General features: G+C 41.3%; 1 non-coding gene across 1 annotated transcript; it reads right to left on the reverse strand.

Moving 5' to 3' along the window:
- Positions 1-10,660: 10,660 nt before the first annotated feature.
- On the reverse strand, positions 10,661-10,734 carry TRNAN-GUU (transfer RNA asparagine (anticodon GUU)). The gene has a single exon. It is a non-coding gene; the product is annotated as a tRNA-Asn (tRNA).
- Positions 10,735-12,276: the final 1,542 nt, after the last annotated feature.

Raw genomic sequence — 12,276 nt, forward strand, 5'->3', positions numbered from 1 at the left:
GTTCCTCGAATAAAAATCGAATAAAAATCCGTTTGAAAATACTGGAAGTATGGAGTAGGTTTTGTTCATTTTTTCACGGAAAAATGAAAAGGGTGTAATCGTGGGACCATGCTGCAAAATATGGGTCCCATGTATACAGTATATACAGTATATATATACAGTAAGAAATATATCTCCTGGCCATTCGGCGGATAAATTTTGAATGGCAAATTTTCTGGAAAATTGTTTCTTATTGATTTATTTAAGATTTGCATCGAAAATTTAATTTATCAGTCTGTTACTCGCCATTCCTCATGATCTTATTTTGCTGTATACGTACGATGTTACTCCTTCGTTTCCTTTGATGGACTGGGATAAAGTAATTGTGTGGCACTAATATTATCTTATTTCTGCTTGACCCTCTGTTTCAGTTTTAAATTTTTAGAAGGGAGTACTAAAACACTGACATTGCTAATTTTTTTCTGCCGCTATTTATTTTGAACCGTTTTTTGGAATATTTAAGGAGTCTGAGACACATAGGGAAAGAAACACGTAGCAGTTAATTCATGTCATAAGAGTCGTGATTCAGTTCATGATAGTAGTGAAAGGGTAAACATTTAAGTCAATTCGACGTAAAGTCTACATCATTTTACTTCTATTCCTGGCTTACAGACGCCGGTAAAAACAGAATCTCCTTTAAAAAATCCCTGTCAACCCCTAGAGTCGAGGCCGGGTCTTCGAGGTACGGTATATGCAGAGGAAGATACTAGATCCGATTCCCCACCCTTTCTTGTGGTTGTATTTTCACTCATATGGATGAGTTTTTACGAATTTTTTAAATGAATTTTCAGCCTTAGTGCATACGAGTATATTCCCTGTCGATCAATTCTCTTTATCTTTGACAAGTTCTTGCGTGAAGCGCGTTCGACATTTACCCTGACGATTTAATCCATTGAAATTCTTAAGTATCTCAACTTTCTGAAGCGATTTAATTGCACATTTTCCGTCAAAACGTTTTTGTCGTTTTTTTTAAGTTCCCTTGCGATCACTCGCGTGTCGCCCAAGATCCTTTTGAGGAAACTAAGCGAGATAGATCGAAGGGACGTAATCCAAGTATCACGAAACCGGAGCAATTACCTGGGGTCTCGGGGGGAGGGAGAAAACCTCAATGAAACCCTCTCCCTGCCTATTTGCTTCTTGTATCTACACTAGGGCCCTCCGCCTTGCAAACACATCCATCCCCATCCGCCCTTCTTTTCCTCCCTCGGTTTTCACCGCTATTTTCGTTTCGGGTTCGCGTTCTTACCACCACGCAATGCGTCGCGGAACCCACTCCCCCTATCTCTCTGTGACCGCACCTTACGCTTCGCGTGCACGCCTACCTTTTTAATATATTTTTTCCGTACACTCTGTCTCACACACACACACGCGCTCGCAAACCAGTCACACGCGATCGTGAAACATGTGCCCAGTGGCGGGCTCGACCTTCCTTCCTCGCCTACCACCTCCACGGTATTCTCTCCTTCCTGCCGCCTCACTTCTTCTCCCGGCCCCCACCGCAGACCTTTCCGTCGCCGTCTCGTTTCTTCTCCCCCGTCCACGACCTCCCACTGCACCTTCCCCCCCTTTCCCCCTTCCCATTCTCTCCGGCCAACGCACCTTCTTCCTCTCTCGGAATCGATGATGCCCTGGTCGGGCCAGACTTGTGTCCGTCTGTGCCCAAACTTCGCTCTATTTGGTGCTAGTTATGTCGTGAGCGGCGTCATGGAAAAGATTTGGATTGTAAACGAGCGCGAAAAATGCTGTAAGAGTGTTTGTGGTCGTTTTTAAGACGAGTATTCCCTCGCTCATTCGATGGAGTTCATCAGGGCAGTAACAATATTGACATGTTGTGGCGTCCAAATTTATTTTGAAAAAAAAACTTCCAAGAAGTATTTTATGCCAGCATGCAGTTATATTCTCTCTTTGAGCGAAATTGGGAAATTATATCATTTAGGCATATTGTTATTAGTAGAGCATTCTGTGATTTGCTAAATCCCAAAAATAGTATCGATTGAACCGAATGTCTCGAATATTTTCGAAGAAAAAACTATAAAGGTATGTTGGAAACCCCCATGAACTCGCGCATGATATTTGATAAAACAGGTTCGTAGGAACTTGCGGTATAAGTGTGTATGACTATTTGTTTGAGGCAATGACTTTTAATAGAACTCCAATTCTTATATAAACCTCTAAAATCCGATTTTTTCCTCCTTTCCATCATTTATGGTTGGATATTAACAGTTCAGCGTATCTTTCTCGGATAAAGTGAAATATGCTTTTTTATATTATATTTTTTTAGCACCATGCAAGCAACAGCACGGCAGGGGGCGAATACACACCACGCTAATTTTGACCCGAATATTTACTCACTTGCTGCGGGCGGACTGTGCTATTCAGATCCCGTACCTATCGTGGCATTTTTAATCTATATGTTCTACACTTAATCCCCTCTAATTTTACTGACACGATCTCGCCTATCGATGGGGGTAATAATACATTTTCAGCATCATTGCTAAAGAGACATTCTTCCGATGAATGCAAGAGATTTAATCCATAATTTAACCTTCGCTCTGTGGGTGATTCCCAATCTAGCTCCTCTAATAGGTTTGATACGCTACTCCTTTTATCAAAACAACGTTTTATAAATTCTACACTTAACGCCATCCAATTCGGGAATCAATCCAACTTTTTGAGGATCCCATATTCGAAATGAGTCACTGTCAAAGTGGCACAAGGATTCAGGAATGGAATCATGATTCAATGCCTGAATTCACTGAGAGAGCAGATCCTTGGTGGGGACAGTTCTGCTATGGGTCCCATCTCGGAGAATATTCTCAACTGTAATAAAATTGAAGAATGAATATTAAGATGCTTGCAAGTGCTCATACGCCCGACACTGATTTTGAATACCTGCTGTATCTGAGCTTAAACCCATCCACTATAAGGTGCGAAGGAGAGTCTAAATTAGTGCTATTATTATTAAATTTATCCCAACGTTCAACTTTCATATGAAAAAAACACTCCGATATCCCGTAAGAGACTCGCTACTGATTAGTTCATACATAATTAGAGATATAAAACGGTAGAAGGTACACATTTATGTACTTGAAACTTTGGAAATGAAGAGATAATAACAACAAATTATTTCGCTAGGCGAAAGGATAAAAAATCTATGATGAACTTTATAATCTTAGGCTCTCATACCTTAGACTTTTCATAACCTCGTGAGCTAAATGAATTTATCCTTTTTTTTCCATTCACAGGAAAAATTTTACCTAATTTTTTAACCTCAAAACATGGAAAAGTCCTCTTTTCTATGTGCAGCCATAACTGCATTCATATGTACAATACGCTTATGCAGAGTTTCTAAACGTTGTCACAGTTTTGTATTATTTCTCAGAGAGGTCGATATGTTAGGATGTCTTCTTTAACCAGATGCTCGGGTGGTAGTTGTAATCTTATCTACGCACCATAGTAACATCCTGTTTGCGTAGCCTGTTGACGTTAATGTTACAGTAATGCTGACCGCTTCTGAAGCTTTGATCATCATCTATGGCCGTGCCCCTTGAATTTTATGGCGGGTCACCTAACACCGCGCTTAGTGGAACAAGTTCGTTGTTCCAGCAGAGAGCGCTTCTAACATAAGGTAGGATGGTCGTCTGTATCTGCGATCTCTCTGGTGTGGCTTGCATCTCGCGGCTTATGCGACTCGTAATAGGATGAAACATTTTATTCGTATAAAATACCTGACTTAGCCCTCCCGCACCGCATAACCCTTTCGCCGTTAAGCTCTTTGACTCTTGGCCTGGACACAATTGACTGCCGTCGGAAACCTACTGTAGCGTGACGTCATCCCTTCTCAGAAATGGTGTCTGTCAATCTATCGTCAATATCAATCTCGTAATGCGGACCTCTCGCAGGCTACTCATGCGAGCGAAATGACAAGTGCGAAAGAAAGTTCCATGCATGTGGGAGAACTCTGTACTTTCAGGCGGAACAGTTAGGCGTGGTAGTGACAGACCTACTCAAACAATTAAACATTTTCCAGTTTATATTATTTAAATAATAATTTATATATTTTCTCTAACTTTTCGCCTAGTAATAATTCTCTTCATAAAAGTGGCGATTTAAGTCCTTTTTAATTTGAAACATTTACAGGGATTACAAAAGAACTGTAGATTTCACCTAACTTTATTGAATGACCGAATATGTCAAATATATGGTGAATTCCTATCTCAATAAAGTTGGATGAAATCTGCAAAGTCTCTTTTCCTATTCCTTCAAGATGCGATTTCATAAATTTGCGCCTGGTGCTATTGTATGAAAACATTTATTTGTTATGAAAAGATTGGTTTCGCTTCGTTATTTTGTACCGATTCTGTATTTTGTACCAGAGTTAATAATATTTATCCTTGAACAAACTTTTTCAGATTGCAGCCGAAGTGGAATATCGGTATTGAAAGCCTTTAGCGAAGTGTTGTCATCAAAGCGGAAGGTTAGCGAGCAAGGAAATAAGGGTTTTTGAAATTAATGCTTTAAAATTGTTAGAAAAAAGGGAATATTCTAAGTAAAAATAAAAGGGAATATTCTAAGTAAAAATATGTAAGCGTCGCAGTTGTCTAAGTTTCGAAGAAAATAATAGTTTTAAATACATTTATAAAGCAAGTACTGAATTTTGTCATCGTTGGCAGTCGGGCTGCGTTCTCTCAATCTGTATTGCCACTGCCCACACTCTGGATTTCGGCCCCAACGAGCGTTTTTGTTTTCGATGTGTATTTATGCACTTTTTTCATCACCTCTTCATTATATGCGAAGCACTCGAGTGTTACAATGCGTGACAAGCCTCTGGAAACCCTTTAAAGGCATCCCCGTGTCATTTAATTGGGATGGATGGACAACATATGGCTCCATTGATCGTGATCGTTCTCACTGGTGCCATCTGCCGGTCGCTTCGGTGCCCATTCACATGACAGACTCGTATCAAGGTCTGTTCTCGTTGTGTTTAATCACTAAGCGAGACTGGCTGTACCGGTAAGACTTCCTAGCCACTCAGTAATCAGTTTAAAACTTAGTGTGGTTGGTGCGCTAATCGTGAATCATGGAGAGATTTTGATTTTTCTGATTGTTTTATTTCTACGTAGGAAATTTGAGAACGTTATCCTCCAACCTCAATTTATCTCAACACTAATGCATGTGCATACTCTCAACACAGCGAAGGGAACTTGCTCCCTTATTACCCTGAGGTGTGAATTTCATACGCTGTTGGGCCTGGTATTTGGTGATCACTACCCTCCCCTTTCTAGCAAATTTTCGATGACTGTAATGGTGGAAATTAATAGTACGTACAGTACCTGTAGATATTATACTTGGGCGTCACGATTATTTAAACATAGGTGGACTCTAGGCGAATTTTAAAAATACAATGGAAATTCGTCTGAAGCAAAATAATATGAATATTAAGTTGGTGATGGTCAGTTACTAATTTTAAAACAGGTATGATGCCTTTGACTTGGGGTGTCTTACGTCACCTTTCTGCGAAAATTTAGGCTCAGGGAATGGAATTACGAGGCAACTTCTAGTTCTAAGGTCTTCCATTTTTTCATTCAAACTACGTACATCAGAAAGTTAAAACTACTTTTCCCCTCAATATAATATCTTTGTAGCCTTAAATTCCATGGTCTCTGAGGACGTTTACCTAGGAGTCTCTTCTGCTCTCTGGAAAAACCGGCATGCCCTTGGCTTCTTTCGGTTCTTGGGCTCGTCATTACTCTACGTTCGGGCTTCTTTGAAGTGTCTCGCCTTTGACCGCATTTTTGCACATTTATGACCTTCATCGTGTGTCTCACTAGTAGATGGATTTCAATGGGTGTTAAACCACTCAAACCGAGGAAACGGATGATTTCGCGCCGTTATTGTGCCCTAAACGACGCCATTTTAAGTATTGAAAACGCTTCTCAGTCTATTGGCACCTGTATGAACCCTGTGCCATGTAGAAGCTCAGCCATCTTTATGTTGAACTGAGTGCCCTGGTATTTTAAATTCAATCTCATCTTAATTTCTACTCCCAGTTCTCATATCTTAGAAGTTGAACGCACTCCGCGTCACGGGGATATCGTATTTGCAATAAGGTTGCGCTGGTTAGGCTTTTTTTAAAAACGTAATAAGCATACCTTAACTAGACATATAACTCCCATTTATTCCTAATTCTTATACAGAAACGGTCTACATTTGCGAATTTAATCGAAATCTTCACACATTCATAATTCAAGTATCGATCGAACCGCCCTTGGTTGGTTTGCCCTCTCTGTCTGAGATGGAACGCTCAAGTAAGTGGTCGTCCTTCATAATTTTTCATGCTTCAGTTAACTCAGAAGATCCCCTCCAGGAATTTAGATATCCTCGAGTCTTCGAAACAAAGGGCTTCCCTTCCGAATTTGATGAAATCGGGGTGGGACCGAATCAGAATGGACGATGAAGAAATAAATAAGGGTCCAAGGGTGTTCCGGATGAGGTGGAGGATTGTGAAAGAGGGTAATACTTTTTCCTCGGACCCTTGCGTGAATGGGTCTCGTCATGGGAGATGATGTGGGCAAAACGGGGAGGAGTGTGGGAGATCTTGTTTGGATGAGGCTCTAAAAGTTGAAGGGTTCTTTTTTATTCTTATGTGCTGCTTTCAGGGTACCAAGGAATCGCCGCTATTCTCATCCACGGCCGTTATTTTCACATACATTTACTAGCTGTTTTGAATTGGTGCTGAGTGCAGAGCACTTCTGAAAGAGGCTTTCCATTTATTTCATAGTTCAACTCTAATCAGCCGTGCCATGAATTCAATCTTTGTCATGATTGATTTTCATAGAAATATCCCCTCTTCACATTCGTATAAAAAGCATTCACTTAGAAAAAAGCGAAGGTATTCTTTGACTCAGCATACTAATGATCCCATGCGAAAAAATCCTAACGATCCAACCCAGTTAGTTACATAATTTTATTTGTAAGTATTACCTTGTACATTACTAGTTGTTAAATATGCTTATTAAATTAGGTTTTGGAATAAAAGCTGGCTGTGTATTGCCATTACTTTCCAAATTGTTGTAAAGAACGTTTTTTTGCATTACCACCTAGCTATAATTCTTTCGAGGCCTAGCGCTTATACATTTTTTGAACATTAATGCCTATTGATTGGGAGGAAATATAAAAAAATCCAAATACACAATCACTGAATTCAAGAGATTTTTCGTAGAAGTTACTTTTCGTATAGATCTAATTTTATCCAGTTAGCAGCCAGTAATTCGATACCTTGGGTCACTCACGTCGGTCGGTTTAGTCTCTTAGGTTGCGTGTTCGACTATTAACCCAGAGATCACAGTTTCGAATCCCGCCTCAGTAGAAATTTAATACCGCAGCACACGGGCAACCGGAAGTGTGCGTAAGGCGAGATAAAATTGGATTGATGCTATGCACGTATTACCTTATCATTGTGAGTGTTATATAAATTAAATCGGAAGAATATATGTGTAGAATATTAATTTTCTGTTTTAAGGAAGAGATAAATGTTTTCCCCTTACATAAATGTCTACTGAGAACATAATAATGCATGACAAGGAAAGATAATGCAAATAGAGCTGAAAACTTTTTGCTATTTTCAAAACGGGTACTCTTGTCGTTTAGATGTGAACAAATAGGCTGGCAAAGGTTTTTAATTCTTGAACAACATAATTTTGTCGTCGTAATCATTGCAATTTATATTTAATTCCTGTTAAACCCTGTCACAATTTAAACCTTCCTCTTTCTGAAAAACAACTAAACCAACATTTTTTATAAACACATGCTACTTCACGTAACAAGTTGTATGAAGAGAAAAAAATGTATTCTTTCATTCGCGATTTCGGCGCGCCCTCTGAATAAGACTAATGCCTAACGAAATATCATGTCAGCATATCTGATAAGAATGAAACATCTGACAAACGTGCGTAAATAGATGGCAAATATCAGTTTGTTAAATGCCGTGAAAATAGCGTCAAATGATGCAGCGATGAGCAATTATACCCACTTCGGACTCAAATAACGAGTCACGCCTCCCCGTGCAAGCTACCCGGCTCTCGCCGACTTAGAATCCACGCGACCGCTTCATGTAACGCATCGAAGGAGTTGATGACGGGAGGAGGGAGCATTTTCTCTGCAAAGCATCTTCGTCAGTCGCACTCTTCGCAGCCATCGTCCTCCGCAATTCATCGTCGCTCACAGCATCCTTCTGGGGTGCGCTCCCCCTGGTAGCAGGGATGAAAGGGGACGTAAAACGGCAGGGAGGGCGGAGCGTGGGTGGGTGTGAGCGGGGTTGTGGATCCTGAAGCTGTGCCGAGATGGTGTAGTGTTTGGAGGGAGGGTGTGGTGAGTGGGAGCGGAGAGTGGGAATGCTAGAGATAGTTGGTTGGAAATTGTCTCCATGAGACAAGTGTCTACTGCTCATTAGTTTTCATCCTCTGTCATGTTCCATCCCGTTTCCTTCCCCCTCTGGGAGATGAGGGGGGAAACTGCGGCGAAGAACTTCCGATGTCGTAGAACGCCTCCCCAGGCACATGAGGTAAAAAAATATCGCCGGCTTATTCACTTAGCAGTGAGGAAATAGAAAGAAGGGGTCATATATGTTAATATTAAAATTACCTTTACCGTGACTTTAGTCTTCTTTTTCCCCGTTTTATTCCTGCGTGATTCTTTTCGTGTTCACGTGCGATTTCGTCCGTGCGTATTTTGATTATTCATTCATCTATAGGTTAGTTTCCGTAAGGTAGCGCACAATTTAAAGTCCGGACTTAGTTCCTGTGAACGAATTCTTCAATGGGGTAATGAAACATTTATTTCAAGGGATGGGCGTATTGTACTAGTGGTGCCTGTTGACTACTCTCATTAATGAATGAGAAGGGAAGGTTCGACTCATTCGTTTATACTGAATGCATAAAACATGTTATCAATTTTTTCTGGGACCAAATTGAGGCTACCAATACGTACTCTTTATACCATTCCAATATTGAATCGTGCATATATGTAACAGCTTCCGAAGGAAAGAAGTGAATTAGAGTTAAATCCACAGTAATGACTGTTCATTTTCAATAAAGAAGTATGTATGTACACGTTTAATACGGAGACTTTGAATGATTTATTTTATTTTGTTGAAGTTCTTCCGTCACGAATGAATTTCTGAGTTAAGCATTGTGATATCTACCCGGCAGTGTGCCATGCTATGCTATTTGCTGACGCGGCATTCATTTAGGAGTTCGCTATTTTCGGGAAAGACGTGTTGGAATCAACTTTTAATTCATGTCTATCATACTTCATTTTCGTTGTAAAAGATACGAAAATTCGAAACGAGAGAAAAATGAAATTCCCAGCGTAAAGGAAGGGTTGTAAGCGAAGAGTAGAGAAAGGTTGCGGGCGTTGGGTGTGATGGGCTTGGCATGGATTTGCCCGTACATTGAGCGCCCCGCATAGCGGCCTGGGCACATGCATTCTACTCTCTGCCTCGACCGCCACTGATCACACAAAAGGAAGATTTCCACGGGAAAGGAGGCAAGCCATGGAGAGCCAGGCCCTTTTCCTCCCACGGCCTCCCTCCCATCCCTCTCAGCACCGTGGGGTGTTCGTGGAAAGGCCTATTTTTTCTGAGCGGAAGGGAAAAGGGGGCGTTTTGAGTTTAGGGAGAGAAGAATAGAAGGGGTTGTTTCGTGGCGGTACATTTTTAAAGGGATTCACGTATCTGAAAAAAACGTACCTGTCAGCACACCTCCCTGGCGACTCCTTTGCGACTGGGATGAACAGGATTACTGCCAAGATTGGGAAAAAATTTGGATATGCAGGGTTTGTGCATTAATTTAGTGATCGATCCTCTGCGCGCATATTTCCTCCCCTTAAATATGGAAGGCGGATTTTCGGGTTTAAATTTGATCGTACCAGTAATAGAAGTAATTTATATTTGTATTCCTGGATGTATATGTAAGGTCGTGCACCATCGATCGTTCCCACCGATCCACATTCTTCAGGCAATGACGAGAAATCGTATTCCAGAATCAAATACGAGGAATTGGGTGAACCGATAGATTTATCAACTTTCTTACTTTGCACAAATCGCAGTAACGGCAAAGTAAAGGTCTTGGGTTCCACCTTTACATACTGTAAAACAGAATGATTCTTAGTAATTTATTAAACGAAGAAGGAAAAATAATGCTGATTCCTCCCTTTCTTTTATATATAACTAGTTCATATTCCCCGCTAAAGGATGGTTTCCCTCCCCTCCGGTCAAATACCCAAAAGGCCTCGCCGGGTGCGATAGCGTGTTTGGTTGCATAAATAAACTCGTCAGAGATGTCTGACGTTAAAATCAGAAAAATAATGTTTTAAGACTTGTTATATTGATCCCAAGGCTTTGAGGAACAAAATTATTTACCCGCCGAATATGGCGCAGTGCAGCGTGTGAATAATTAAGCTAAGTTATATTTGTATGTCATTATGTAGAAGGATTACTGATTGGCAGAAGGTTTAAGATGATTGATAGGTTTAACTGATAATGAAAAGGCGAATTGACGTTGAATGGCGATAAAGAGACTTACTGGGCGCTAGTTTTTGAAATCAGAAACTTAAAAAAGTTCGCCCCCGGGTGGGCTCGAACCACCAACCTTTCGGTTAACAGCCGAACGCGCTAGCCGATTGCGCCACGGAGGCAGATGGGGTGGAAGTGTTACATAGTTGGTTATTCAATGTAATTTGTTGAGACAAGCACCATATTGAATAGCGGTTAAAAATTCATCACAGGAATCATTAAACCATAAACACAGTAATCAACCCGAAGGTCTGTTTAGTAGGTGATGGTAGAGATCACCCAGTACTAAGCCCTATACGGCGTGTGAAAATTCACACATCAGGGTAGGGGGGCCAGTTCCTTTCCCTATGCCGGTTATGGTTTCCCAGGAAGATCTGGTACCCGAAAATTCACTTAGCTTGGGTGGAGCTGCAGGGGCCCAGAGCGCCCGGGAATCGAACCCGTGGCCCTCCGGTCAGCAGTCCAACCCTCTACCCACTGGACTACCGCGACCCACCAGGAATCATTATTGATGTTCAATTATTAATTAATAACGCTATATTAGAGGTTTTCATAACATGAGTTTCGACGGTATTAGGCGCGCATTTGAGTGGGTGTATTATAATAGAAGATCGTACGCCATCTCATTAAAAATAATATTATCGTAGTCAGAACTAGAACATCCAGTTGTGCAATCTAGCCGTTCAACAATTTCCACGCCTATAATCGTATGAACATTTATTCCGATCACTTTCTTCCGGAGTTTCTAATTTTTAATTTCTTTTATCTCATCATATTTCCCTTTCTAAAGCATTTGACTTAATTGGTTTGCACATTTTACTACCCACGGTAGTATTTCACTTGCCTCGTCATTCTTTCAACCAAGCATCCTTCGTCCCTATATTACACCAAATGACGGTAACCTTTATTAATATAAAACCAAAAGAACAGTTTAACGACTATTTATCCTTGAAATTCATCGTCCAGCACCTACCGGGCTAGGCATCAGCATCTAAACAGGCAGCCATTGGGCCGTTTATCTCGATTGCAGGTGGCAGACTCGTCGGCCCTGCAGTGTTTCCTTCCCCTTCCAATGCACTCTTTCATCAACCCTGTACCCTTTTTACCCCAGCCCTCCACAGAAGACTCTCCAATCTTCTCCTTCTCACTCTCCAACCCCTTTTAACCTTTCCCATATAGTATACGCCGTCCCACCCGGCTGCTCTTACCCTACCTCCCCCGCCCAGCGCGACGGCCGTCAACGTCCCCAATCAAGGAACTCCCCAGTCCATCCCACACCCCCCGCGCTCAATTTCTCCCTCGGGGTTATTTTTTAAGGCCCGTCTCGCCTCAGTCCTCCCTTTCCTCAGACCCTTCGTGCCCAACGAGTGTAAGGAGGTTGGGTTCCTTCAAGAGGGGTTAGACTAGGCTGGATGGTGTTCTAAAAAAATCTTATATCTCCAAGCACAATATTTAATTCCATGTCTCAGGCGAACTTTATATCAGAGAAAAACAATCTGTAAGCGTAGATGGGTGCATCAAATATTTCATCTAGAAATTCGTATGTTATGGAACTGATAGCAATAAAACCTGGGAGAGTAGATTGCTACCTCCGGGAACATTGTAATATAGAACTTGATGTACGAGAATGGAATGCGCTGCTTGTTACTTGTCAGTTCTACGTT

The sequence above is a fragment of the Hetaerina americana genome, unplaced genomic scaffold, assembly GCF_022747635.1.
Source record: "Hetaerina americana unplaced genomic scaffold, ioHetAmer1.1.p SCAF_106, whole genome shotgun sequence".
In the NCBI taxonomy this organism is placed as follows: domain Eukaryota; kingdom Metazoa; phylum Arthropoda; class Insecta; order Odonata; family Calopterygidae; genus Hetaerina; species Hetaerina americana.